This window comes from Moschus berezovskii, chromosome 9, assembly GCF_049115385.1.
Source record: "Moschus berezovskii isolate FMDL1 chromosome 9, NW_MosBer_1.0, whole genome shotgun sequence".
Classification (NCBI taxonomy): domain Eukaryota; kingdom Metazoa; phylum Chordata; class Mammalia; order Artiodactyla; family Moschidae; genus Moschus; species Moschus berezovskii.
In genome coordinates, this window is record NC_142468.1 from 18,544,890 (window position 1) to 18,571,800 (window position 26,911).

Below are 26,911 nucleotides of genomic sequence, written 5' to 3' on the forward strand. Positions count from 1 at the left end.
TATTTATCATTCCCTTCCTTTTCTTTTAATTTTACCACATTTGTATATATTTCAAAAATTTTTCATTTAGTTTTATTTTTTAACTCTAAAAATGGAACCATGCTGTATGTATATTCTTGTTTGCTTTGGCTAATCAGCATTATGTTTTTAAAGATTCATTCTTATGGATATGTGTAATTGTGGTTAATTTTCTCAGATGTGTGTATGAATTGTATGACTGTTACCACAGTGTATCTCTTCTTCTCAAGACAGACATTTGTTTTCTTTTCTTCCATTTTGTTGGTATTACAGATCTGTTCCTACTTATGTCTTCATGTACAAGTATTTCTGTACAACAGTGAATTTTAAGCATTTTTGATGGTGATCAACCCCTGCCCACCTCCGCCCTATTCAGCTCAGTTCAGTCACTTAGTCGTGTCCAACTCTTTGTGACCCTGTGAACCGAAGCACTCCAGGCCTCCCTATTCATCACCAACTCCCGGAGTTCACCCAAACTCATGTCCATTGAGTCGGTGATGCCATACAACCATCTCATCCTCTGTGGTCCCCTTCTCCTCCTGCCCTCAATCTTTCCCTGCATCAGGGTCTTTTCTAATGAGTCAGTTCTTCACATCAGGTGGCCAAAGTATTGGAGTTTCAGCTTCAACATCAGTCCTTCCAGTGAACACCCAGGACTGTTCTCCTTTAGGATGGACTGGTTGGATCTCCTTGCAGTCCAAGGGACTCTCAAGAGTTTTCTCCAACACCACAGTTGAAAAGCATCAATTCTTTGGTGCTCAGTTTTTTTTATAGTCCAACTCTCACATCCATACATGACTACTGGAAAAACCGTAGCCTTGACTAGACGGACCTTTGTTGACAAAGTAATGTCTCTGCTTTTTAATATGCTGTCTAGGTTGGTCATAACTTTCCTCCCAAGGAGTAAGCATCTTTTAATTTCATGGCTGCAACCACCATCTGCAGTGATTTTGGAGCCCCCCAAAATAAAGTCTGCCACTGTTTCCACTGTTTCCCCATCTATTTGCCATGAAGTGATCCACCCACTATTACACAGACAGAAAAATGAGAATCAGTATTCACCCATATTACATATGATGCATTCCTGTTTTTCTTTTTCCTCTATGTGCTGACTGTGCCCGAAATGACTTCACAGTTCAGGGTCTTTGACTTGGTTTCGTTTGGAAAACAGGTGTGTTGATCTGGCTTTCCTTTACTTATAGAGTGTTTCTGGGATAGCATTTCATGAGGTGAGAGTGCAGCTGGCTAAGCAGGAGGACTGTTCTACACCTGGAAACATCTGGCTCTTGAGCTCTATAAAGTTTCAGCTAGCACTAAATTTGGATTTGGCCCTTAAGTACCTGCTACTCCTTGATGAAGTGAATTCCTTTAGGTATGCCTTAACTAAATATTCTGAGTTATCCCAGTGTTACACCATTCTTTGAGGATGCAAGGAGCCGGGTTGCTTCTGACTTTCTATTCTTGACATTTACTGTGATGTCAGACTTGGCTCCCCCAATTGCTTGTCTTAACCATAAACTGTATATTCTTTAAGGCTCAGATCTTAGTAGTTGATTCTTCAGTTTTCTGGTGGCTTGCTAGTGCATATTCAGATACTTCATGTATTTCCTCTTTCTTGAAGTCTTCATTCTGCTTGCAGACTAAATAGCTAGAATTTTTTCGCTGAAGAGGAAAAGTTAATTTACATGGGAATTTATTTGACTTTAATCTTAAGTAATTATAAAGTTAAGCAGAGAACTACATGTTTTAACTCTGATTCAGTGTTTATAGTTATTTAGAATTATTAGAATTGTAACTTACAGAGCTATGCTTTGACTCTTAGAGGGAAAATATTTGCACTTGGTACTGTTCTTGATGACTCTTAACAGGAATACCAAGGTACTGTTGTGTGTATGTATATAGCTTTAGCTAGCACTAAAACTGTGTGTATATATAGTTTTAAATCTTGTTTTTATGACTGTAGGACTCAAATAGGCATTGTATTCATTCCAGTCTAGAAGTTGTGTATGGTTTGCATTATTGTTTTTTGTAGCAAAATATATGTAACATAAAATTTACTGTTTTAACCATTTTTAAGTATACAGTTCAGTGGCATTCAGTATATTTACATGATTGTGGAACTATTCCCACCATCCATCTCCAGAACCTGAATTTTCCAAAATGAAGCTGTGTACCTATTCAAGGTTAACTTTCTATGCTGCTCTCCCCTCAGCCCATAGCAACCTCCATTCTGCTCTCTGTCTCTAGGAATATGACTACTCTGAGTATCTACCGGCCACCTGGATTGTTTCTATTTTTTGGCTGCTGTGACTAATGCTACTATGAACATTGGTGTACAAATGTCTGTATGAGTCCTGCTTTCAGTTCTTTTAGGTATAGACTCAGTAATGGAATTGCTGGATCGCATGGTAATTCTGTGTTTAATTTTTTTTGGGGAATGGACATACATTTTGCTGGTTTTCTTTTGCATCTGTATTATAGATATATTTTTAATAATTACAGATCTGTTTCTATAATTTTTCAGTGGCTGCATAGTGTTCTAGACTATGGATATGTCTTGGTTTATTTGTAGATGTTTCTGTCGTTAACAATTCTTGCTATAATAAACACTATTATTGCAGCCATGAAATTAAAAGACACTTACGCCTTGGAAGGCAAGTTATGACCAACCTAGATAGCATATTAAAAAGCAGAGAGAGATGTTACTTTGCCAACCAAGGTCCGTCTAGTCAAGGCTATGGTTTTTCCAGTGGTCATGTATGGATGTGAGAGTTGGACTGTGAAGAAAGCTGATTGCCGAAGAATTGATGCTTTTCAACTGTGGTGTTGGAGAAGACTCTTGAGAGTCCCTTGTACCGCAAGGAGATCCAACCAGTCCATTCTAAGGGAGATCGATCCTGGGTGTTCATTGGAAGGACTGATGCTAAAGCTGAAACTGCAATACTTTGGCCACCTCATGCGACGAGTTGACTCACTGGAAAAGACTCTGATGCTGGGAGGGAATCAGGGCAGGAGGAGACAGGGACGACAGAGAATGAGATGGTTGGATGGCATCACCGACCCGATGGACATGAGTTTTGAGTGAACTCTGGGAGTTGGTGATGGACAGGGAGGCCTGGCGTGCTGTGATTCATGGGGTCGCAAAGAGTCAGACACGACTGAGCGACTGAACTGAACTGATGGTTCATTTATCCATCAGATATTTACTGAACCCCTGCATATGCTCGGCATGTGTAATGGCTTTTTTATACAGAGATATTTGCACACATCCATTTACTTAGGATAAACTTTTTAGAAGAGAGGCTGTTGGGTCAAAGGATGGGCATATTTTGAAATGTGATTATTTTCCTGAAAGTTTTTATACTTACAAACTATTTAAAAATATAGTCCCAAATAGTGAATAGGAATGTCAGATTCCCCATGCTTTATGAAACACTGGGTATTATCGGTCTTTTTAGTGTTTGTTAATCTGAGATGATAATAATTTGCATCTCTTTGGTCACTACTAGTGAAGTTGAACATCTTGTGCTTACAGTTTTATTTCTTCTTTTGTTAGTTGTGTATTCATGTATTTCTGCTCCTATCTTTTTCTTATTAACTTGTTAGAACTCCTTATATACTAAGGATATTAAATATTTTATATGTATTGTTTTTTACTATAGGTATTTTCCCCAATTTGTCATTTTTGTCTCTTATTTTTTCTTCATAATCTCTTTTGCAGTATAGCTGCTTTACTCTTTATAGCCAGTTTTATTAGTCCTTTACAATTTCTGTTTGGTTTCTTTTTTCTGGTGGTCGTGGCCCACCCTGATTTAACAGTGTGTCTATGTGTGTAAGGGAGTGATTTATATAAAAACTTTCTTAGAAATAGAGATCTTTGCGTGAACTGATCTGTTTTGAATTAAATCTGACATTGAAAGTAGTTTGGGATAATGAAATGTAAAAGTCAGGTGAAGAATCAAAAGTTTAACTTTTTTTTTTTAATGAAATCTTAGTAAAGATTGATGAAAACATTTCCAAACCAATACTTACTTGCCATAGAAAGCAAGTACATATTGAACCTAATTTACTTTTTATTGATCTCTTAAGGATTCGGGAGATATTTACTTGTTCATTTAGATATGTAGATGGCAATCTACTCCAGTACTCTTGCCTGGAAAATCCCATGGACAGAGGAGCCTGGGAGGCTGCATGCAGTCCATGGGGTCTCAAAGAGTCGGACACGACTGAGCGACTTTCCTTCCTTCCTTTCCTTAGATATGTAGGCTATAGTAGATTGGATAAATGGTACATTAACTTCAGGAGATATTCCACAGTTTTTTACTTGTTCTCAAAATTTCTTTCATTATGTGTCATTAGAGGTTGTTGAAGAGGATGCTGCTTCCGTTTGTATTTTTCTTTGTCTTTGTAACTGCTTTTGCCTATATCTCATTCCTTGAAACCTTTGATTATGTTTAATCCTGATCTTTTCTGTATCTTGTTGCTATATCTGGTTCCTGATTCTTTTTTAATCTTTTTAACTGCTTGAGGCAGTTGTAAAATAACTTAATGTAGCTTTTTACAATTGTGTATTCTATAGTATTTTTTCATTTGGTGAAATTTTAACTTAATGTTTTTGGCATTGTGCTTTGTACCATTTATTAAATAAAAATTTAAAAAATTAATCTTTTTAATACCTTTATTCTTCTGTTTCTATTCTTGATTTCAACATGAGCTTTATAAGGATTGAAAGAACTTAATCATACCATGTAGTCTTTAATTTTTATATACAGATTCCAGCATTGTGTACATTTTAAGTTCCAAGTGCACAAACCTTCTGGACATTTGAGTTTGCTAACCACCTGGATGTTAGTGGAGGATGCATATGTAGAGCAAGTATTACAGTCATTTGACCTAGAATATAATAATGAAGAGTGAAAATATAATAATGGAGAGTGGAAAAGCTGGCTTAAAACTCAACATTCACAAAACTAAGATCATGGTATCTGGTCCCATCACTTCATGGCAAATGGAAGGGGAAAAAGTAGAATCAGTGACAGATTTTTCTCTTCTTGGGCTCCAGAATCTCTGTGGATGGTGACTGCAGCCATGAAATAGAAGATGCTTGCTTCTCGGAGGAAAAGCAATGACAAACCTAGATAGCTTATTAAAAAAGCAAAGACATCGCTTTGCTGACAAAAGTCTGTATAATCAAAGCTGTGGCTTTTCCAGTAGTCATGTATGGATATGAGAGTTGGACCATAAAAAAGGCTGAGTGCTGAAGAACTGATGCTTTCAAATTGGTGCTAAAGAAGACTCTTGAGAGTCCCTTGGACTGCAAGGAGATCAAACCAGTCAATCCTAAAGGAAATCAACCCTGAATATTCATTGGAAGGACTTAGGCCAAAGCTGAAACTCTAATACTTTGACCACCTGATGGGAAGAGCCAAGTCTTTGGAAAAGACCCTGATGCTGGGAAATACTGAAGGCAAAAGGAGAAGAGGGCGGCAGAGGATGAGATGGTTATTAGATAGCATCACCAACTCAATGGACATGAACTTGAGCAAGCTCCAGGTTATAGTGGAGGACAGGGATGTCTAGCTTGCTGCAGTCCATGAGGTCACAAAGAGTTGGACACAGCTTAGCTACTGAACAGCAACAAATAATAATGAAATAAAATCATACTTACAATGATTTGATGAAAATGTTGAGTGTTATGAACTTAATTGTGAACCTGCCTTGTGATCTTGATCAAATCCTTTAAAGTGGTATAGTTTTCATTTTGTAAATTTAGATGGTTTCTTATTTTAACTTTCTTTGCCTTAGAGTTTTGCTTGCATAGCAAATGCAAGAGCCAAAGAGTTAAGAGTTCGAGGACTTTAGGGAACATCTGTTGTCTAATTTGTTCTCTCTATAAATATGTGCCTGGCACTGTTTTGGTTTTGAGGATACAGTGAAGTCCCTGGCTTCATGGAGTTTACACTTTTATGAAACGAAGGTTATAAAGAACTCTGTGATCTTATTTAAAGAGTCCTCATTTCATTTTGGTGGGTTTTAATATGCTTAAAAGAAAAGGGATTTGGTCCCTTATATGCCAGATAGGAAATGAGGAACCTGTAAAGCAGGAGGAAGAAACCCTAAAAGAGTGAACAAGGACAGTGCCTCTCAAATTTTTCTGTGGGTATGAATCACACGAGGATCTTGTTAAATTGCAGATTCTGAATCAATAGGTCCAACGTTGGACCTGCGATTTTGCATTTCTAACAAACTTCTGGATGCTGCTTGTGGTACCAGTCTCTGAACCACAGTTTGAGTAGCAAGGAATTAGTATTTCATTAAGAGAAAACAAGAATAGCCTGTTAACCTTTTTGAGAGGAGGGATTTGAGGCCATGCAGCATAGGCTTGGAGTTCTGAGCAACACATCACTCAGAACTTGACCTTGGTGAAATGGAATTATAAGAGCTATTAATTTCATATATAAAGAGGGAGTATTGAGGAGGTAATCAGCATCTGTTTTTTTTGGATGGCATCTAGAACTAAGGCTGGATGGTCTTAAAGGGTCTAAAACCTTTGAAAAGATACTAGGAGGTGAAAGACATGAGAATCTTCAGGTATGATAAAAATAACTAGTCAGATAAAATTTACGAGTAAAGTATTGACTAGGAGGACTTAGTTTGTAATTGGGCAGGTTTTCTGTCCTCCTTATACTTATTCTAACTGGCATAGTGATTCTAGTTTAAAAAGTGAAAGTAAGTGCTGGTGGTTGTTTTTTAATATGTATATGTATTTTTTCCTGTAGGCACATTCTGTGTGGAAAGTATGTCAAATTTCTTTGTTACAGGTCTGAATAAAGCTTAAGTGTGCTTAAGTTGCCCTTTTCTGATCTGTTCCTCTAGTATTAGCTACTTGGAACATAAATAACCTAGGAGTTCATTTATCTTCATAGAATTAGCAGAAGACTCTTAATCTTGGAGGTGGTATAAAATGCCCAGTGGATATCAAACATTTACCCAGGAAAAACTTTGGCAAGCCAAAATCTTTGAACCAGCAGCCTTATATTTAGTTCCGTGAATTCACAATGCTAGTGTTTCCAATTATGTTTTTTAAACTTTTCCCCCATTCTTGTACTATTTTAGAAGTAATATATATTCATATATCCTCTTTAATAAACACCTAATTTGTTACAGACTGAAGATGTTGGGAAATTACTGCTGATACCCATAATTTATTATGGCTCCTGTCATTGGAATATTTGTTTCCTTTGAAAATAGGTATAATATGGTAAGGAGACTTAATTATTGTTATATAGGCAGAAAGATGTGAAATGTAATCATGGATTACATTGAGATAAATCTCAATGTTCCTTTAATTGTATTGGCTCATTATGATCAAATGAACTACATGTAATGTGTTTTTACTAGTTACGTACCCAGTCGATTTCTGGCATATTTAAAAAACATTTGCTGCACCTATTGTTATTTTGGTATTTAGTTATTTTTTAACATAATTGTTAAAACTGAAAGTAAAACATCAAAAGCATTATAGTCTGTTCTAGAATCAGGCCAAGGAAAAAATGAAGTAAAACACATGTTAAAATATATGTTAAAAATATATTTTGCAACTTACATCTGAAATTGTTTTGTTAGAGCATCTATTGAAGATGAATTTCAACTCTCCTTATCCTGTAGGTTTTTTATAATGTAATTATCTGAAAGTGGATGTCCATATAAAATAAGTTTCCAGTGTCTTCCAATTTTTAACTCAGTTTAACTTTAGAACCATATGCTGCTGCTGCTAAGTTGCTTCAGTCGTGTCCGACTCTCTGCGACCCCATAGATGGCAGCCTACCAGGCTCCGCCGTCCCTGGGATTCTCCAGGCAAGACCACTGGAGTGGGTTGCGGTTTCCTTCTCCAATGCATTAAAGTGAAAAGTGAAAGTGAAGTCACTTAGTCGTGTCCGACTCTTCACAACCCTATGGACTGCAGCCTACCAGGCTCCTCCACCCATGGGATTTTCCAGGCAAGAGTACTGGAGTGGGTTGCCATTGCCTTCTCTGTTAGAACCATATAAGCCTTTCCTATATATTCTGAAAACTCAGTGTAGTAATACCTGGAAATGTAATTGAAATATAAAATAAATGAAAAAGTAATGTAAATGTAAAGTAAATAAGAAAGAAATTACAGATAAGCTTAACATTGAAATACTTAAATTTAAAAGATAAGCTTAACATTGAAATACTTAAATTTAAAAGAATAAAGGGACATGTCTTGTTAAGTTACACTACTACACTGGTATGGGGCTTTTGAGGGCAGGAACTGTGCTATATATTTGTGTTTTTAGCACACGTACTAAAGGACTCTTTGTTTAGTGGTTTTTTCCTTCTGTTTGTTTTTTTAAGAGTCATTAGGGCAAATATTCCTAGTTCTGGTAAAATCTGTTTTGTTTTTTCTTTATTTAGTTAAAGAAAAATATAAAAGAGTAGTCTGGAGTCATGCAGCCTGTTTTTTTTTTTTTAATATCAATCCTGCTTAGTAGTTCTGTGATGTTGAAAGTAACTTCTCTATGCCTTAGTTTTTCTAGTTATAAAATTATAATATTAATAATCCATTTCATAAGCATTGTTATCAGGATTAAGTGAGATAATTAATCCATGGAAAATGTTTTGAAGAGTTTTTGGTAAATAAGTACTTTCAAGAATATTTTTTAAAAAAAGAAGAATATTAATTGCTGCTAGTCTTTTTATTCAGGAACACCACTATTGGCATTGTCGATGGTGAATTTGTTTTGCTTTTCAAAACAGGCGCACATATCCAGGTACCAATATCATAGGTTTGGGTGATTAATATATACTTAAAATTCATTTTGAATAAAATCTTAAGAACTTTTAATTTCAAGCTACTATAACTTTAATTCCTATGGGGAAAAAGAGAGAATTCATTCATTTAATAAGTCATTTTTTCTTTATATAAACTATTTGATACCTGTTCATTGTACTATGTGCTGCTGCTGCTGCTACTGCTGCTGCTAAGTCACTTCAGTCGTGTCCGACTCTGTGTGACCCCATAGACGGAAGCCCACCAGGCTCCCCCGTCCCTGGGACTCTCCAGGCAAGAACACTGGAGTGGGTTGCCATTTCCTTCTCCAATGTGTGAAAGTGAAAAGTGAAAGTGAAGTCGCTCAGTCGTGTCCGACCCTTAGCGACCCCACGGACTGCAGCCCACCAGGCTCCTCCATCCATGGGATTTTCTAGGCAAGAGTACTGGAGTGGCTTGCCATTGCCTTCTCCGGTACTATGTGCTAGAAATGTAAAATGGAGCAAACTTGGTTGTGTCCGTCTGTTGTTTAGAGGCTAGTAGAGAAAGGTACCACTGAGTGTAAATCAGTGTTGAAATAATTCCTTTTGTGCCAGATCATTTTATTTTGCCTTCTGAAAGGTATATAGGCCAAACTTTTAGGTGGATTGGCTCTTTGCCTTTAATATCTTCTCTGTTTACCATAACTCAGTGGTAGCTGTATCATTCCTGTTTTGCAAATATGGAAATTGAGGATCACAGAGGTAATTTCTTACACAACTACAAAACTCAGTCCAAAATCCTGCTTATTTAAAAACTCATTCATTCTGCTATTCTACCTCCTATATATTTGTCATAGGTGCAAAACCTCTATTTGAAGACTTAACTCATTAAATTGTGTCTGAAGCTTATGTGTTGATTTCCCTGTTACATTGGGAGATTTTTTTAGAGCAGAGATTAGTCTGAAATATTTCTAGGGCTCCTCAGCCACTAGTAGAGTACTTGTCACATATTAGGTACATAATATTAGTTGAGTAATGAATGAATATTTAGAATGTTAGAAGTAAAAGGAATTTTAGATTCATGTAAATAATATTAGATACTAGAATTTCTAAAAATTTTAGATCATTTACATAGGGTTATAGCTTTTGATTTTGACTCTTTAGGGTATTTAAAACACAGCTAGTACTGTCTGTCACGTCATCTTATAAAAGAAGCCATTTTAACACCAAAATAGTAGAAAGGATGGTTTCATAGTAAGCAGAGTTTGGTAACTTTAAACCCATATTTTGATCATGGCTGGCACCTGTTCAAGAAATGCAATCCTCTCCTTTTAGAGGTGATGTATCTTAGAGAAGTATCTTAAGTTACAGCAAGGCAGAATGATCACTGAATTTAAAATCCAGGTCTTCTGACTCTCAGTCCCAAATTTTGATCCTGTCCCCTCAGTCTTCATCACATGATGAGATTTAATTCAGTTCAGTTCAGTCACTCAGTCGTGTCCAACTCTTTGTGATCCCATGGACTGCAGCACGCCCCGCTTCCCTGTCCATCACTAACTCCCGGAGCTCGCTCAAACTCATGTCCATCAAGTCGGTGATGCCATCGAACCATCTCAACCTCTGATGCCATTGAATCATTTCATCCTCTGTCACCCCCTTCTCCTCTTGCTTTCAGTCTTTCCCAGAATCAGGGTCTTTTCCAGCGAGTCAATTCTTTGCATCAGGTGGCCAAAGTACTGGCCAAAGTATTGGAGCTTCAGCTTCTGCATCAATCCTTCCAATGGATATTCGAGACTGACACAGACAATTTGTGCCTTCACTAAAATCCTATAATTGTTAAGAACCTGAGCCAGATTAAATCAGTATTATCCAAATCCATTTTCGTGAAACCTGCGGATTCGCTTCTGTGTAATCTTACCCTCCTCTAATAGCCCCTATTCAGTTGTAGAGATGGAATTATAAGTGATTTTAAAAATACGTCTATATTTAGCATTTTCTTTCTTTGAAAATTTCAGATTTGGGGCTTAAGCAACTTCTTCCAAGGAAGAAGGCCAGTGCAGCTGCTGTTATAACCCAAGATCCTGATCCACATCCATAGATTGGAATATTGGTGGGCCAGCAATTCTCAGACACCTCACTCAGGACAGGTAAGTGAAAGAGAGAATCAGGATAAGAAAAGTAGAATGAATGCTAATAGTCTTCCTTCCTATTTCTTATTAGATGCAAGCAGTTGACTGCCTTTAAGAATTTAACCCTTTAAGCTGGTTAAAAACAAAGCATTTGAAATCTTATTTGGTTGGGGCAAAAGATTTTCTTGCTTGTAAAATATGTGTCAAATGTTAATTGTGGTGAAATTTAGGATAATTAAAGTTTTTTTCTTTCTCGTTTTGTATATTTTCCAGATTGTATTTATGAACTTGTATTATTTATTTATTGTTGCATAACAAACCACTCAAAACTTAGTGGTTTTAGACCTATCAGTCATTTATTTTGCTTGTGTATCTGTAATTTGGGTAAGGCTCGCTTGGTGGGGACAGCTTGTCTGTTAACAAGTGGAATGAGGTGGGGTTGCTGGAGGAAAGTGGGTAGCTCATTCCCCTGAGCTGTAGTCATTTGAAGACCTGCTCACTCTTGTGTCTGGTGGTTAATGCAGGCTGTTGGTAGGGGCCTGGGCTGTAGGCCAGAACACCTATATATGACCTCTGTTTTTTACTTTTTGGTTTCCTCACAGCATGTTGGCTGGGTTCCAAGAGAGAGCATCCCCAAAGAGCAAAGTGAAGTTGTATGGCATATTTGACTTAGTTTTTGGAAGTCACATACTGTTACTTTCCTCTCTGGTATTGGTTGAGGTAGTAATGAAGGTCTCCCCAGGTTCAGAGGAGTAGCTGGACATAGAATCCTACCACTTGAAGGGAGGAGTATCAACATAAGATTATAAGAGCATATGGCATGGAATCTGCCATTGTAGCCATTTTTGAACTACGTGATTTGCCAAGATTTGTATTACTTTTAAGATAAAGAATATAAACATGGGTGTAATAAATAAAAAAGATGAATATTTGCAGGAAATTATGGTGTATGAGTCCAATAAGAATTTTGTGTGCTCTTATTTACTGAAATAAACTGAAAATAAGATGCCTAAACAGGAAGAAGTAAAATCAATTTTGAGTTTTATTTCATATCAACAAAGCATGCTGCTATAATCAAAAGTAGAGACAAAACTTTATAAACAAGATGAAAAGATTTGTAGTTAGGTTTTTTTGTTTCTAGAAAATGCTAGTCATTTTTGTTCAAAGGCTACTTGGGTGTTTCTTTTTTTTGTTGTTTAATAATTTGAGAATTATTTGGGAAACTGGTTTCTAATATAGTAGATGTGAAATGTTTAACAAAAGTTATTTAAAATTTGTGGCAGGGAAGTGATTGTCATAGCATAGAATTGACCATATTAATCTTTTTTGTTTTTTTGGCCGCATGTAGGATATGGGATCTTAGTTCCTTGACCAAGGCTTGAACCCTTGCCCTTTTCATAGAAAATATGGAGACTTAACCACTGGACTGCCACAGAAGTCCCCATATTAATCATTCTTTAAGTGTACAGTTCAGTGGTACTAAATATGTTCACACTATTTTGCCACCAATCTCCTAAATCTTGCAGAACTCTAAATCTTGCAAAATTGAAATTCTATCCAATAAACACCTCCCTATTTCCCTCTCCCTTTAGCCCCTGGCAACCAACATTCTATATTCTGTGTATAAATTTGATCATTCTAGGTACGTCATGTAAATGGAATTGTATACTATTTATCTTATTGTGATTGGCTTATTTCACTTAGTATGGTGTCCTTGAGGATCATACATGCTGTAGCATGTATCAGTTTCTTTCATTTTAAGGCTGAATAACATTCATTGTTTGTATGCAGTACATTTTATTTATCCATTCATCCTTCATTGGACCCTTGGGTTGCTTCCACCTTTTGGCTATTGTGAATAATGCTGTTATGAGTATTGGTATACAGATATCTCTTTGAGCCCATGCTTTCAGTTCTTTTGTGTGTATACCCAAAAGTGGAATTGTGGTACTTTGTTTAGATTTTGAGGAGCTGCCATACTGCTTCCATAGCTGCTGCACCATTTTACATTTTCACTAACAATACAGAAAGGTTCCAATTTCTCCACATCCTCACCAACTCTTGTTTTTCAGTAATGGTCTTTCTAATGGATCTGAGATGGTATCTCATCGTGGCTTTGATTTGTATTTTTCTAATGATTAGTGATGTTGAGCCATCTGAGCATCTTTTCACATGCTTGTTGACTTTTATACAAATACAGTTTCTTTGGAGAATATCTGTTCAAGTCCTTCACCTTTTTTCTCATCAAATTGTTTGGTTTTTTGTTGTTGTTGAATTATTGGAGCTCTAAATGTTCACTGCTTATCACGTATAAGATTTGCATTGTCACTATCACTGTCTTGCATTTAGGTCTCATTGGTGTCTTTCAACTATCAGATAGGCCCCCAACCAGCCTTCTTTCTTCCAACTTTATTTTCTAGTCTGTTAGGAAGTTACTTTGCATAGATACCTGCGTTACTTTTTACATTACAGTAGATGCTTACCTCATTTTACGGTGCTCTGAGATACTGCATTTTTTACAAATTTAAAGTTGTGGCAACCCTGCATGGAACAAGTCTGTTTACGCCATTTTTCCAACAGCATTTGCTCACTTCATGTCTCTGTGTCACATTTTAGTAGTTCTCACACTATTTTAGACATTTTCATTTTCATTATATCTGTTATGGTGTTCTGTGGTCAGTGATCATTGGTGTTACTGTTGCAAAAGATTATGACTCTGAAGGCTCAGATGGTGGTTAACGTTATTCTTAAGGTATGTACATTGTTTTCTTAGACATAGTGCTCTAAATATTTAGACTGTAGTGTAAGCATAACTTTTCCCTAGTTTTATTGAGACATCATTTAAGTGCTGTGCTTAGTCGCTCAGTTATGTCCGACTCTTTGCAACCCCATGGACTGTAGCCCACTAGGCTCCTCTGTCCATGGGGATTTTCCAGGCAAGAATACTGGAGTGGGTTGCCATGCACTCTTCCAGGGAATCTTCCCAGCCCAGGGATCGAACTCAGGTCTCCTGCCTTGCAGGAGGATTCTTTACCATCTGAGCCACCAGGAAGTACAGCAGTGTATAAGTTTAAGGTATACAGCATAATGATTTAACTCATATACATCATGAAGTGATTATCACAGTAAATTTGTTGTTGTTCAGTCACTGTCATATCCGACTCTTTTCCATCCCATGAACTGCATCACACCAGGCTTCCCTGCCCTTCACTATCTCCTGCTGCTGCTAAGTCATTTCAGTCGTGTCCGACTCTGTGTGACCCCATAGACGGAAGCCCACCAGGCTCCCCCTTCCCTGGGATTCTCCAGGCAAGAACACTGGAGTGGGTTGCCATTTCCTTCTCCAATGTGTGAAAGTGAAAAGTGAAAGTGAAGTCACTATCTCCTAGAGTTGCTCAAACTTATTTCCATTGAGTCAGTGATGCCATCTGACCATTTCATCCTCTGTCACCCCCTTCTCCTCTCAGTGGATGGTGGCTCAGACAGTAAAGCATCTGCCTACAATGTGGGAGACCCGGGTTCAATCCCTGGGTTGGGAAGATCTTCTGGAAAAGGAAATGGCAACCCACTCCAGTATTCTTGCCTGGAAAATCCCATGGACAGAGGAACCTGGTAGGCTACAGTCCATGGGGTCGCAAAGAGCTGGACACGACTGAGCGACTTCACTTCCTTTCTTTCTCCTTTCAGTGAAACTTATCTGTCATCTCATAGTATAACAAAAGGAACAACTGCAGTCCGCCAGGCTCCTCTGTCCATGGGATTTCTCCAGGCAAGAATGCTGGAGTGGGTTGCTATGCCCTCCTCCAGGGGATCTTCCCAGCCCAGGGATCGAACCCAGGCCTCCCGCGTTGCAGGTGGATTCTTTACCAACTGAACCACTAGGGAAGCCCATAGTAAAATTAAAAGGAAAAAAATTTTCCTTGTGACGAGAACTCTTAAGATTTACTCTCTTAACTGTCATTTATGACATACAGCAGGATTCACTATATTTATCATGTTGTACATTATATTCCTAGTACATACTTATAACTAGAAGTTTGTAACTTTTGATTGCCTTCATGTAATTCTCCCCTTCTCCACTCTCCTCCCTCTGGTAACCACAAATTTGATCTTTTTTTCTATAAGTTTTATTTTTGATGTGTAGTTGACCTACAGTCTCTAAAATTCAGTTTTAGAATATCTTCATTTCCATCCCCCTCCGCCAAATTCCTTGTACGTGTTTGCAATTAATTCTTGTACCTATGTCCAGCCTCAAGTAGTCAGTAATCTACTTTGTATTTTAAAAATTTACTTTTTCTGGAGATTTCACATAGTTGGAATCAGACAATATGGGGTCTCACACCCCCTGCATTGGAAGATGAAATCTTAACCACTGGACTGCCAGGGATGTCCCTAGCTTAATGTTTTTGAGGTTCGTATTGTAGCTTGTATCAAGCATCACTGTTCCTTTTTATTATTGAATAGTATTCCATTGTATGGCGATAGCACATTAAATAAAATTCATTCATTGGTTGATAGACCTTTGGATTGTTTCTCCTTTTTGACTGTTATTATATTTGTGTTATTATATTTGTCATCGCATGCTTTAAACCATTTCTACTTATGTGATTAATATGTGACTATAGTATTATCCAGATATAGTATAAATGCACACACATTGAAGGTTACGCTAAAAATATTTTAGTAATGGGGTACAGGATCAAAAAAATTTGGAGGTCACTGTTCTAGTCCAGAACAGTCAGAAAACAGAAAGTAACCAGAATTATCCTAAGTCACAGGTCTGATTTACCACTCATAATTACACCCTACTTCTTGTGAAATAAAATTCTAAATGTGGTATTTAAGGAACCCTACCTTATAGGCCTAAACTCTTATCTGTTTTCTAGCTACCACTTCAGTTTTATAGCTCACTGCTTCCTTTTAGATTATTTTCACCAAATTCCTTGCAGTTCCTTCAATACATTCTGCCTTTGAGCTTTTGCCAGCTATTCCCTTTGCCTAGAATGCTGTTTCCTGCCCACCTTAGCCTCTTGGGGGTACTGTGATAAATTATTTAAACTCCAGATAAATTGCCTCTTTGAATTGCTCCGTGGCTCACCCAAGTCAGTTTAACCACTTCATCTTCTGTGATACCTCTGTATGTAGTATCTACCTTTATTATAGCAACTCTCAAACTAAATTGCAATTATGTATTAGTGTATCTGCATCCTTCACTGGACTGCTATGTCCTTGAGGACAAGGAATGGGCCTGTTCATCCAATATGTGTTGAATAAATGAATGAGTAGTAGCCTCATGGGGGAGTCCCTTGCATGATCCTGAGAGTAAGTACCTTGTTAAATGCTGTGCTAGGGCACCTCACTTGCCTCGTCCTAGTTTAGACCCTATGGTGGTGGTTTAGTCACAAAGTTGTGTCCGACTTTTGTGACCCCATGGACTATACCCCGCCCACCAGGCTCCTCTTTTCATGGGATTTCCTTCTCCAGGGTATCTCTTCCTGACCCAGGGATCAAACCCAGGTCTCCTGCATTGCAGGCAGATTCTTTTACGTCTGAACCACCAACAAAGACCTGTTAAGTAGGTTAGGTTAAATTTTTTTCTTTTTAAAAATGTGTATTTGGGTACTTTATCCCACCCCCTTGATAGGATTATCCTAAATCCAGAGACTATCCAGATTTGGATAATTACTTGTTAGATGCAGATTTTTTTTTTCTTCTCTTTTTTTGGTGGCCCCCTGAGGCTTGTGAAATCTTAGTTCCCTGACCAGGGGTTGAACCTATGCCATGCTCTGTCAGTGCCAAGTCCTAACCACTGGACTGCCAGGGAATTCCCAGAATTTTCTAATTTTATAATTTTTGGAATCATTTAGAAATCTAGCTTCCCTCCGTATTTTCTCAATTAAGTCTTGTCTTTTTCAAAAAAGGAAAAAAAGTGATGCCACACTATCTAGTGGAGATGCAGAGTTTTGCATTTTCAAAAGGGTCTTTAGTTGGAAAGGATAGTAGCAGTTGTTAATGAAAAGGTTTCAGGACAATCAAAGTGATATGTTGAGACTTCTGTCATAAATACTGTTTGTTTCTTCAAAAGGCCTGCAGGTAATTTGATCTCAGGCACAGAGAAAGAAGGCCCTTGATACTGAATCATTTTAGGAATTAAAGATTTTCATTAGTAAGCAGAGTGAATGATATCGGAATTCCTATGTAGAGCAGGATAACTGTGGTTTGGAGAAGCTGAAAAAGAACTTTTCCTCAGTGGTTGTGCCAGTGGTGAAATGATAACAATACTGGCTGCTGTTTACATTTATTTGTGTACCAGATGCTATGTTAAGCCATGTATGTATTTTCTCCTTTAATCCGGATGAGGTAGATAACCAATTGAGGAGACTGAAGCCCAGACTGATAATATGACTTTGAAAGCCAGAAGGAGAATTTAAATCCAGGATTCCAAAGAGTGGATCCTCTTTCCACTGCACATAGTAGTGATTTTTGTGTCTTTTACTTGTAGTGAACTATCTTATTTTTTATACCAAAGGATAGACTTTAAATTGGATTCTGGGAGGGTAGAACGGAAAGTTGATTTTATAATCACCTTCTGTTCTTGTTTTATAGTATGGCATTGTTGTATATAGATAAGAAATTTGAGGACCAGCAGTAACTGATAGCATTACAGCTGTTTATTTGAAGTTGAATGTGGTTATTACAATTTTAAGTTAATCCCATTTTAAAGGATCAGTTTTAATTGTTTTATCCTTACAAGTTATAGCTAAATTCCTTTGTGTTCTATTTCCCTGACTTTGGGGGAACTAAATTTTAATATTATTTCTTTTAAAAGAAACTTATATAAGAAAAGGATTAAGGAAATGTCTCTTTCCATGTTACATGTTTCTTCATTTTTTAAAAAACTGTAGTATAGTTGATTTACCATACTGTGTTAGTGTAGGCAAAGTGATTCAGTTATATATATATATGTATTTTTTTTCAAGTTATCTTCCATTATAGGTTGTTGCAAGATATTGAATATAGTTTCCTATATTCAATATTTACTGTATTTACTATACAGTAAATGCTTATTTCTTCATTTTTTTGTATGCAAAAAATTATTTGTCATTCTGTAGATTTTGATTCATAAACTAAAACACAGAAGCTGAAAGTTTTGATGTAGCTCAGAGTTCTCTAATACATTTTGTTTGAAAGATCTTTTAATAATTGAAGTTCAGTTCAACAAATTTGTACTAATCAATTCATTGAAGATGTTGAGGTAGGTAAGAAATGGGAGCCAAAATTTCATGGTCTTAAAGAATTTTAAATCTATTAGAAGAAACCTATTAGGAGAGATGGAACTTGTAAATAACCATAAAAAAGAAATTATGTGTCTTACATAAATGCCAAATTTCAGTGTGCAGCTTACAGTACTTCTTGAGTTTATAGGTGAGAAATATTCTTACTTTCTTAGTTGCTTCATGGATATGGCATTTGATCTGTGTCCTGAAGATTGAGTAGTATTTTACCTAAATTGGAGTCTGAAAAAAGGTCAGTTTACATTGAAGGGTTACTTAAGGACGAGGAAGAAGACTGGAGGTGCCCCCTAGTTCATTAAGTGAGGTGTATGGTTTCTGAATCTTTTCATTCCTGTTTGATTTTTTTTTTTTAGACTGGACATATTTCAGTAGTTTGATTTTTTGGAAAACATTAAATTGGTAGAGAAAGAAAAAGTATATTTTAATTCAAAGGACATTGAAATCTTATTCACAACTTTTGGTTACCTTATTTTTCAGTTCTAAAATTTCTACTTGTTCTTCTTTGTCTTCTGTGTGTTTTTTTTTGCTGGTGATTTCTAATTTAACATTAATTTCAAGAGTGTTTGATATTTATTTGAGCATTTTTACAATAGCTGCTTTAAAGTCCTTATGGGATAATTCCAATATCTAAGTTCATCTCTTCATCAGTGTTGTATTTTCCCATGTAAGCTGAGATTTTTGTGGTTCTCAGGCTGAGTAATTTTGGTTTGTATCCTGGACATTCAATCTGAGTATTATATAATGGGATTCTAGGTTTTGTTTACTTTCTGTGGAAAATGTTGCTATTTTTGTTTTAGCGTTCTATGGGTTGTGATTCCAGCATCAGTTCAGTATTCACAACTCTGTCAGTGTTTTTTAGGTCTGTCCCATGTGTGTTCCTCTCACTGGTCAGTCAGGGATTTGGTTGGAGGTCTGCTGTTTTTCTCTGTTTTCAAAGGTTCAGTTCAGTTCGGTCGCTCAGTCGTGTCCGACTCTCCGCGACCCCATGAATCACAGCACGCCAGGCCTCCCTATCCATCACCAACTCCCGGAGTACACTCAAACTCATGTCCACAGAGTCGGTGATGCCATCCAGCCATCTCATTCTCCGTCGTCCCCTTCTCCTCCTGCCCCCAACCTTTCCCAGCATCAGAGTCTTTTCCAGTGAGTCAACTCGTCGCATGAGGTGGCCAAAGTATTGCAGTTTCAGCTTTAGCATCAGTCCCTCCAGTGAACATCCAGGATTGATCTCCTCTAGAATGGACTGGTTGGATCTCCTTGCAGTATAAGGGACTCTCAAGAGTCTTCTCCAGCACCACAGTTCAGAAGCATCGATTCTTCGGCGATCAGCCTTCTTCACAGTCCAACTCTCACATCCATACATGACCACGGGAAAAACCATAGCCTTGACTAGACGGACCTTGGTTGGCAAAGTAATGTCTCTGCTTTTTAATATGCTATCAAGGTTGGTCATAACTTTCCTTCCAAGGAGCAAGCGTCTTTTAATTTCATGGCTGCAATCAGCATCTGCAGTGATTTCGGAGCCCAAAAAAACAAAGGTTATATTATGTTAATTGGCATCAGATTCATACCTTCACAGGTTGAGAGGGAGCTCAGAGCTCATAAACAACTTTGTGGAGACATTTTCTCGAGAACAGGGAGAGAAAAGGAGAAGACAATGGAGTTTGACCTGCCCACTTTGGAGCAGGGTTCTATTGAACAGAGAGGAATATTCTCCTCAAGAGTTTTCGCTCCTGGAGGCTTTCCATTCCTAATTGATTTTTCTGTTGTTGCTCTGCATCCACCACAGAAGGCCTAGAAGACTGTGACTTGAGAGTATGGAGAGAAAGGAGAATGAAATAATACCCAAGTGATCTCCCCACTTTCTTTGCACTTGAGGAGTTCCCTTTAAAGGAGCCATGGGCTACAAAGTCGGACACGACTGAATGAATGAACACTCCTATTTTCTGTCCTTGAGCCAGAGCTGGAGGGTTTCTCTGGAATCTCTCTGCCTCCACCATTGTGTTCACTTCTGGGTTTTGGGCTGTGCTGAGTTCAGGCTGGGGGATACTAGAGGAGGAAAATGCTAAACTTCCAGCAAGTGTGTTGATACAGCAAGTTCTGTTGCTTTTCTCAGATCTACCTGTAATGTTTACATTTCAGAGTCTTCACATAGCTGTTCATGCAGTCTATCCAGATTTTATAGTGTTTATTACTAAACTGTTGGAAATTCTTCCAACATTTTTGTTTTACCATTTTGTTTTGATGTTATTTTAAATTAATGGGAAGTTGTAAAAAGATGACAGGAAGGTTCTGTGTCCTTTACCCAGTGGTTACATCTTACATAGCTAAAACACAATACTCAAATGAGGAAGTAAACATTAACACCTACTTGTCATGGAACTTTCAAATGCATAAGAATATTGAAAGATTAGTACCATTACCTAATACCATTATCATACCTAGAAATATTAACAGTATGAGTTTTTTTGGACAGTAGTCTTAATGTTCCAGGTGTCTGTTTTGACGCTTGAAGGCTTAAGTTATTGTTCATAGAGATGACCGTCCTGATGAATACTCTTATTGATTAATTTGAGTGTCTGGGCTCTTCCAGTGTGTGCAGTTCAGAGCCTAGAGAGCTTCTTGATTCTACATTCTTATTCTGTCTCATTCTTCCCTCAGTTCAGACTTCTTGTAGTACTCTAAGCAGATACTCATTACAGTAGTCTTATCAGAAGCTAGAACTTTGTCAGGCTGATTTATTACTTACATAGAGTTTCTGATATGGTGAAATAAAAGGATTGTATAAAGTGTAAGCAATTGAAAATCTGACTACAAGGCTTAAACAAAGAGAAGTTTGTTTTCCTTACATAAGCCTGGAAAGGCAGTTGCTCATGTTACTTCAGTGACTCAACAGTGTTGGGGCCCATATCTTTGTAATTTGCTTTGTCTTCATGGTCCTAAGATAACTGCCACAGTTCCCCCACCCACAGTTACAGAGGACAGCAAAAGATCCAGGCCAAGAAAAAGCTTTCCTGGAAGTGACTTGCTCAGAAGTGCTGCTGATGTCTCATGGGCCAAAATGGGTTTTATGGACACCTCTAACTGGCCTCTATAGTGAGAGGCAAGAAGGAAGGAAGGATTGGGAGTGGCGTTTTGGGTAGCCAATAAATAGTATCTGTCCTGGTTATATGATGGCATTCATTTTACTTTAGAAATGCATTCATGTTGTTTCAGTATGATGTTCAACACATAGGTGCTTTATAATTCTGGGGACTGTGGGAAACACGGAAACAAAATGAATTTTAAATTTAGTTGTGAGATTTTGGTTATGCGAGGTGAAACTGGCTTGAATTCTGGGACTTGGTAAATGGTTTTGTGCTGGGAATTTCATTTATTCTTTTTTGCTCAACATTATTTTAAGATTTAAACATAATCAGTAAATCTAGTTTATACCTACTGATTGTTGTATAATATTGCATTTTATGTGCATTTCTACCTTTTACTTATTTATCTGATAACAGATTTCTAGGTGTGGCTTAAAAATTACTAATGTAATAAAATTGCTGTGAACTTCCTTATACATATCCCCTGTTGACTTGTACAAAGGCTTCTCTGTAGTCTACACTGAAGAAAGGAATTCCTGACTTATGATCCATACACATACTTAATTTCACTAAATACTGCCAGATTGTTTTGCAGAATGGTCGCCCAGTTTATGCTCCCACTGGCAGTGTATTGGGGTTCCCATTTCCTTAAATTCTCACCAGCATTTGGTTTTATCCATCTGTTTAGTCTCTTCAGTCTGATGGTAATAAAGTAGTATTTTATTACATTTCTGTGATTGTGAGGTTTCTTTACTTAGAAATTGTTTGTCTCCCTTGTGTATTGACTAAAAAAGTTACCTAAATAATACTTGTTAGTTGTATTTATTTTTGAAACTACAAATAGGCAAATATAAAAAGGTTATCTCTAATATCTCTAAAAAGGTTACACTCTAATACAGAGGTAATTGCTATTGATATGGCTATATTGTTCTCATCTTTAAATGATGCATACACATACAAATTCATATATACATACACAAATGCATATTTTTGTTTATTAATAGGATCATATACACAATTTCATAACTTAAATTTTCACTTGCCAGTAATTTATGACCACTGTGTTTTTCTAAATTATCAACTCACCAGAACCAGTAATTAAAAAGAATTATGCAAGTCCAGAAAAACATCTATTTCTGCTTCATTGACTATGCCAAAGCCTTTGACTGTGTGGATCACAATAAACTGTGGAAAACTCTGAAAGAGATGGGAATACCAGACCACCTGACCTGCCTCTTGAGAAACCTGTATGCAGGTCAGGAAGCAACAGTCAGAACTGTACATGGAACAACAGACTGGTTGCAAATAGGAAAAGGAGTACGTCAAGGCTGTATATTGTCACCTTGCTTATTTAACATATGCAGAGTACATCATGAGGAATGCTGGGCTGGAAGAAGCACAAGCTGGAATCAAGATTGCTGGGAGAAATATCAATAACCTCAGATATGCAGATGGCACTACCCTTATGGCAGAAAGTGAAGAGGAACTCAAAAGCCTCTTGATGAAAGTGAAAGAGGAGAGTGAAAAGGTTGGCTTGAAGCTCAACATTCAGAAAACGAAGATCATGGCATCTGGTCCCATCACTTCATGGGAAATAGATGGAAAAACAGTGGAAACAGTGTCAGACTTTATTTTTTTGGGCTCCAAACTCACTGCAGATGTTGATTGCAGCCATGAAATTAAAAGACGCTTACTCCTTGGAAGGAAAGTTATGACCAACCTTGATAGTATATTAAAAAGCAGAGACATTACTTTGCCAACAAAGGTCCATCTAGTCAAGGCTATGGTTTTTCCCGTGGTCATGTATGGATGTGAGAGTTGGACTGTGAAGAAAGCTGATCGCCGAAGAATTGATGCTTTTGAACTGTGGTGTTGGCGAAGACTCTTGAGAGTCCCTTATACTGCAAGGAGATCCAACCAGTCCATTCTGAAGGAGATCAATCCTGGGTGTTCATTGGAAGGACTGACGCTAAAGCTGAAACTGCAATACTTTGGCCACCTCATGTGACGAGTTGACTCACTGGAAAAGACTCTGATGCTGGGAAAGGTTGGGGGCGGGAGGAGAAGGGGACGACAGAGAATGAGATGGCTGGATGGTGTCACCAACTCTGTGGACATGAGTTTGAGTGAACTCCAGGAGTTGGTGATGGACAGGGAGGCCTGGCGTGCTGTGATTCATGGGGTCGCAAAGAGTCGACACTACTGAGCGACTGAACTGAACTGATCTGATGCAAGTCCATATTATTGGTAACTATGGTGGAAGTAGTTAAACTAAAGAAACTGGCAAATGCTACAAATCAGGGCTTCCCCTTCCCTGCTCAGTTCCATCCAGAGCCATTTTATCAGCACACTACTGCTTATATACATTATATCAGTATAGATATACTTCATTTTCAGTGAGTGGCTTCATAGAAGTCCATTTCTATGTATCAGTGGTTCTCAGTATGCTTCTTGGGCCAGCGGTATCAGTGTTAACTGGGAATGTGTTAGAAATGCAAATTCTTGGCCTCTACCCAGGCTTACAAAATCAAAAACTCTTCTGTTGGGTCCCAGCTATGTCTTACAAGCTCTTTAGGTGATTCTGATGCATGCTAAAACTTGAGAGGCACTGTGTGTGCAGATGTACTGTAAGTTACCTGATTGAGGTGATGATTTCCATATGGTAAATTCCTAGATAAATGTTCATTTAAAAGTCTTTGGATGTGTATTGCCAAATTGAATTCTAAAGAGGCTATATTGGTTTCCATTCCCACCTGAAGTCTACATAAAATTCATTTTATATTCTGTTCCATGTAGAGAAAAGCAGCTGTATTAAAGATCTTACTTCTTTTTTAGTTGTGTTTGTATCCTTTTATACATCCTAAAACTTAGCTCACCTGCATTATTGTCAGCAATGAAATACCTTTTGTTATTTATACTTTTAAAAAGAGAACAATTGAGACAAGAAAAACAAAAACTATGCCTTTCCTGCTGCAGAACACATCTAGCATCACATACGGCTATATTGGTGAGTACCTACCTTTAATCCCTGTTGTGAATGGTTAGTTGAGGCTTCTTTCCTTACCTCTGCTGGTACGTTACATTATTCTGAAACACCACTTTAAAATATATGAAGACTTGCTTGCTGTGAAAGTTGCTGCTAATGGTGCCAAGCTGTTAAAATGGGGAAAAGATCCCAGCAAAAGAACTTGTGACTCTTCTTGGCCTACATAGACAATGAGCTGCAAGTATTTTATTTTAAAGGCTTTTATTAGATTTGAAGCCAGTATTGGGAATTTTTTTTCTATATAGCCATTGTATATTTTGACATTCAAATTCTAAAATTTTACTCATTTACTATAAATTTGATTTTATCTACTTTTAACATCTGACATTGGGGAAGAGAATGGCTAGCTTCTTGACTGAAACTACTTTAAGAAAATAAAAAGTCTAGCAGTACATTTATTTCAGTTCTTAAGTAAAGATGAATGTGAGTGAATTTCTGGCTTTTTTCTGGAATTTATATTATATTTGGAATGTTGTATATTTCTAAACTTTGTTTCTAACAGTGAGTGAAATATGATAAAGTAAATGTAAATATATTTTACAGCAACATGAATGTTGACTACAATGCATTATTTTTTCATGTAATTTATTCCTAGTGAGCTTAAATGTGTTCTGTAGTCATCAATGTGATCTAGCTTGCAGAATTTCTGCTTTTTTCTTCTAGAATTTTTCAAAATTCTTGAAACTTTCTGGAAAACAAATTCAGTAAATAGAGTTTTTTTTACCTTTCTTTCATTTGAACCACTGTATTTTTTGGCACTGTGGCTTGTGGGATCCCAGTTTCCTGACTAAGGACTGTACCCAGGCCACAGTAGAGAAAGCCCAGAATCCTAACCACTGGGCTACCAGGGAACTCCCTGAACCACTGTCCATAATAGGGAATAGTAATCTTGCTTCTGCAGGAACTTTTGGTCTGATACGAAATAAATTAGTTGACTGAATGTGTATCTGTCAGTTTTCATCTTTAATATTTGATATACAAATGATTCAAAATGAGTTTTCAGAGCCACAATAGACAATATTGATTTTTAAAAGAAATAATAATTATGTATAAATCATTTATTCTAATAAGCTTCTACCAAATTTGCTTTCACAATAGAATCATTAAAATGTTTTAAGTCATTTTTCACTTAAAAAAAAAGTCCTTACAGGAAGTATGCCTTACAAGGGAGAGGTTTTCCATAATCTCCATTTTAGTGATAAGATTTTTTCTATTCAGTTCAGTTCACTCAGTTGTCTCCAGTTCTTTGCAACCCCATGGACTGCAGCATGCCAGGCCTCCCTGTCCATCACCAACTCCCGGAGTTTCCTCAAACTCATGTCCATAGGGTCAGTGATGCCATCCAGCCATCTCATTCTCTGTCACCCCCTTGTCCTCCTGTCTTCAATCTTTCCCAGCATCAGGGTCTATTCCAGTGAGTCAGTTCTTCGCATCAGGTGGCCAAAATATTGGAGTTTCAGCTTCAGCATCAGTCCTTCCAATGAATATTCAGGACTGATTTCCTTTGGGACTGACTGGTTTGATCTCCTTGCAGTCCGAGGGACTCTCATGAGTCTTCTCAAACACCACAATTCAAAAACATCAATTCTTCAGTGCTCAGCTTTCTTTGTAGTCCAACTGTCACATCCATACATGACTACTGGAGAAACCATAGTTTTGACTGGTGTGCTGTGATTCAAGGGGTCGCGGAGAGTCGGATACGACTGAGCGACTGAACTGAACTGAACTGAACTGACTAGATGGACCTTTGTAAGCAAAGTAATGTCTCTGCTTTTTAATATGCTGTCTAGGTTGGTCATAGCTTTTCTGCCAAGGAACAAGGATCTTTTGATTTCATGGTTGCAGTCACCATCTGTGGTGATTTTGGAGCCCCCCAAAATAAAGTCTCTCACTGTTTCCATTGTTTTCCCATCTATTTACCATAAAGTGATGGGACTGGATGCCATGATCTTAGTTTTTTGAATGTTGAGTTTAAGCCGGCTTTTTCACTCTCCTCTTCAGTTTAATCAAGAGGCTCTTTAGTTCTTCTTCACTTTCTGCCATAAGGGTGGTGGGTGTATCTGTGTATCTGAAGTTGATATTTCTCCCGGCAATCTTAATTCCAGCTTGTGCTTCATCCAGCCTAGCATTTCTCATGATGTACTCTGCATATAAGTTTAATAAGCAGGGTGACCATACACAGCCTTGACATACTCCTTTCCCAGTTTGGAACCAGTCCATTGTTCCATGTCTAGTTCTAACTGTTGCTTCTTGACCTGCATACAGATTTCTTAAGAGGCAGGTCAGGTGATCCAGTATTCTCATCTCTTGAAGAATTCTCCACAGTTTGTTGTGATCAACAGAGTCAAAGGCTTTGGCATAATCAATAAACCTGAAATAGATGTTTTTCTATTAGACTTCTTAACAAAACATCTGATAGATTATCATTTATTACCTTTCCTTTGATTTATAATCTCAGTAATTAGAATTGGGCTGATAATATATGTTGTTGTTCAGTTGCTCAGTCATGTCTGACTCTGCGACCCCATGGACTGCAGCATGCCAGCCTTCCCTGTCCTTCAC

The 26,911-nt window shown here is 37.5% G+C and overlaps 1 protein-coding gene across 11 annotated transcripts in view; it reads left to right on the top strand.

The window, feature by feature from the left end:
- NUMB (NUMB endocytic adaptor protein) overlaps window positions 1–26,911 on the top strand; it is a 176,226-nt gene that overhangs the window by 40,404 nt on the left and 108,911 nt on the right. For 10 of the 11 annotated variants that reach the window (XM_055436776.2, XM_088839470.1, XM_088839466.1 and 7 more), the window contains exon 2: window positions 10,809–10,940. The gene's annotated coding sequence lies outside the window, so the exon portion shown is untranslated. Of the gene's footprint in view, window positions 1–7,185; window positions 7,280–10,808; window positions 10,941–26,911 lie in introns of all 11 variants that reach the window. The other variant, XM_055436774.2, reaches the window with a different exon arrangement.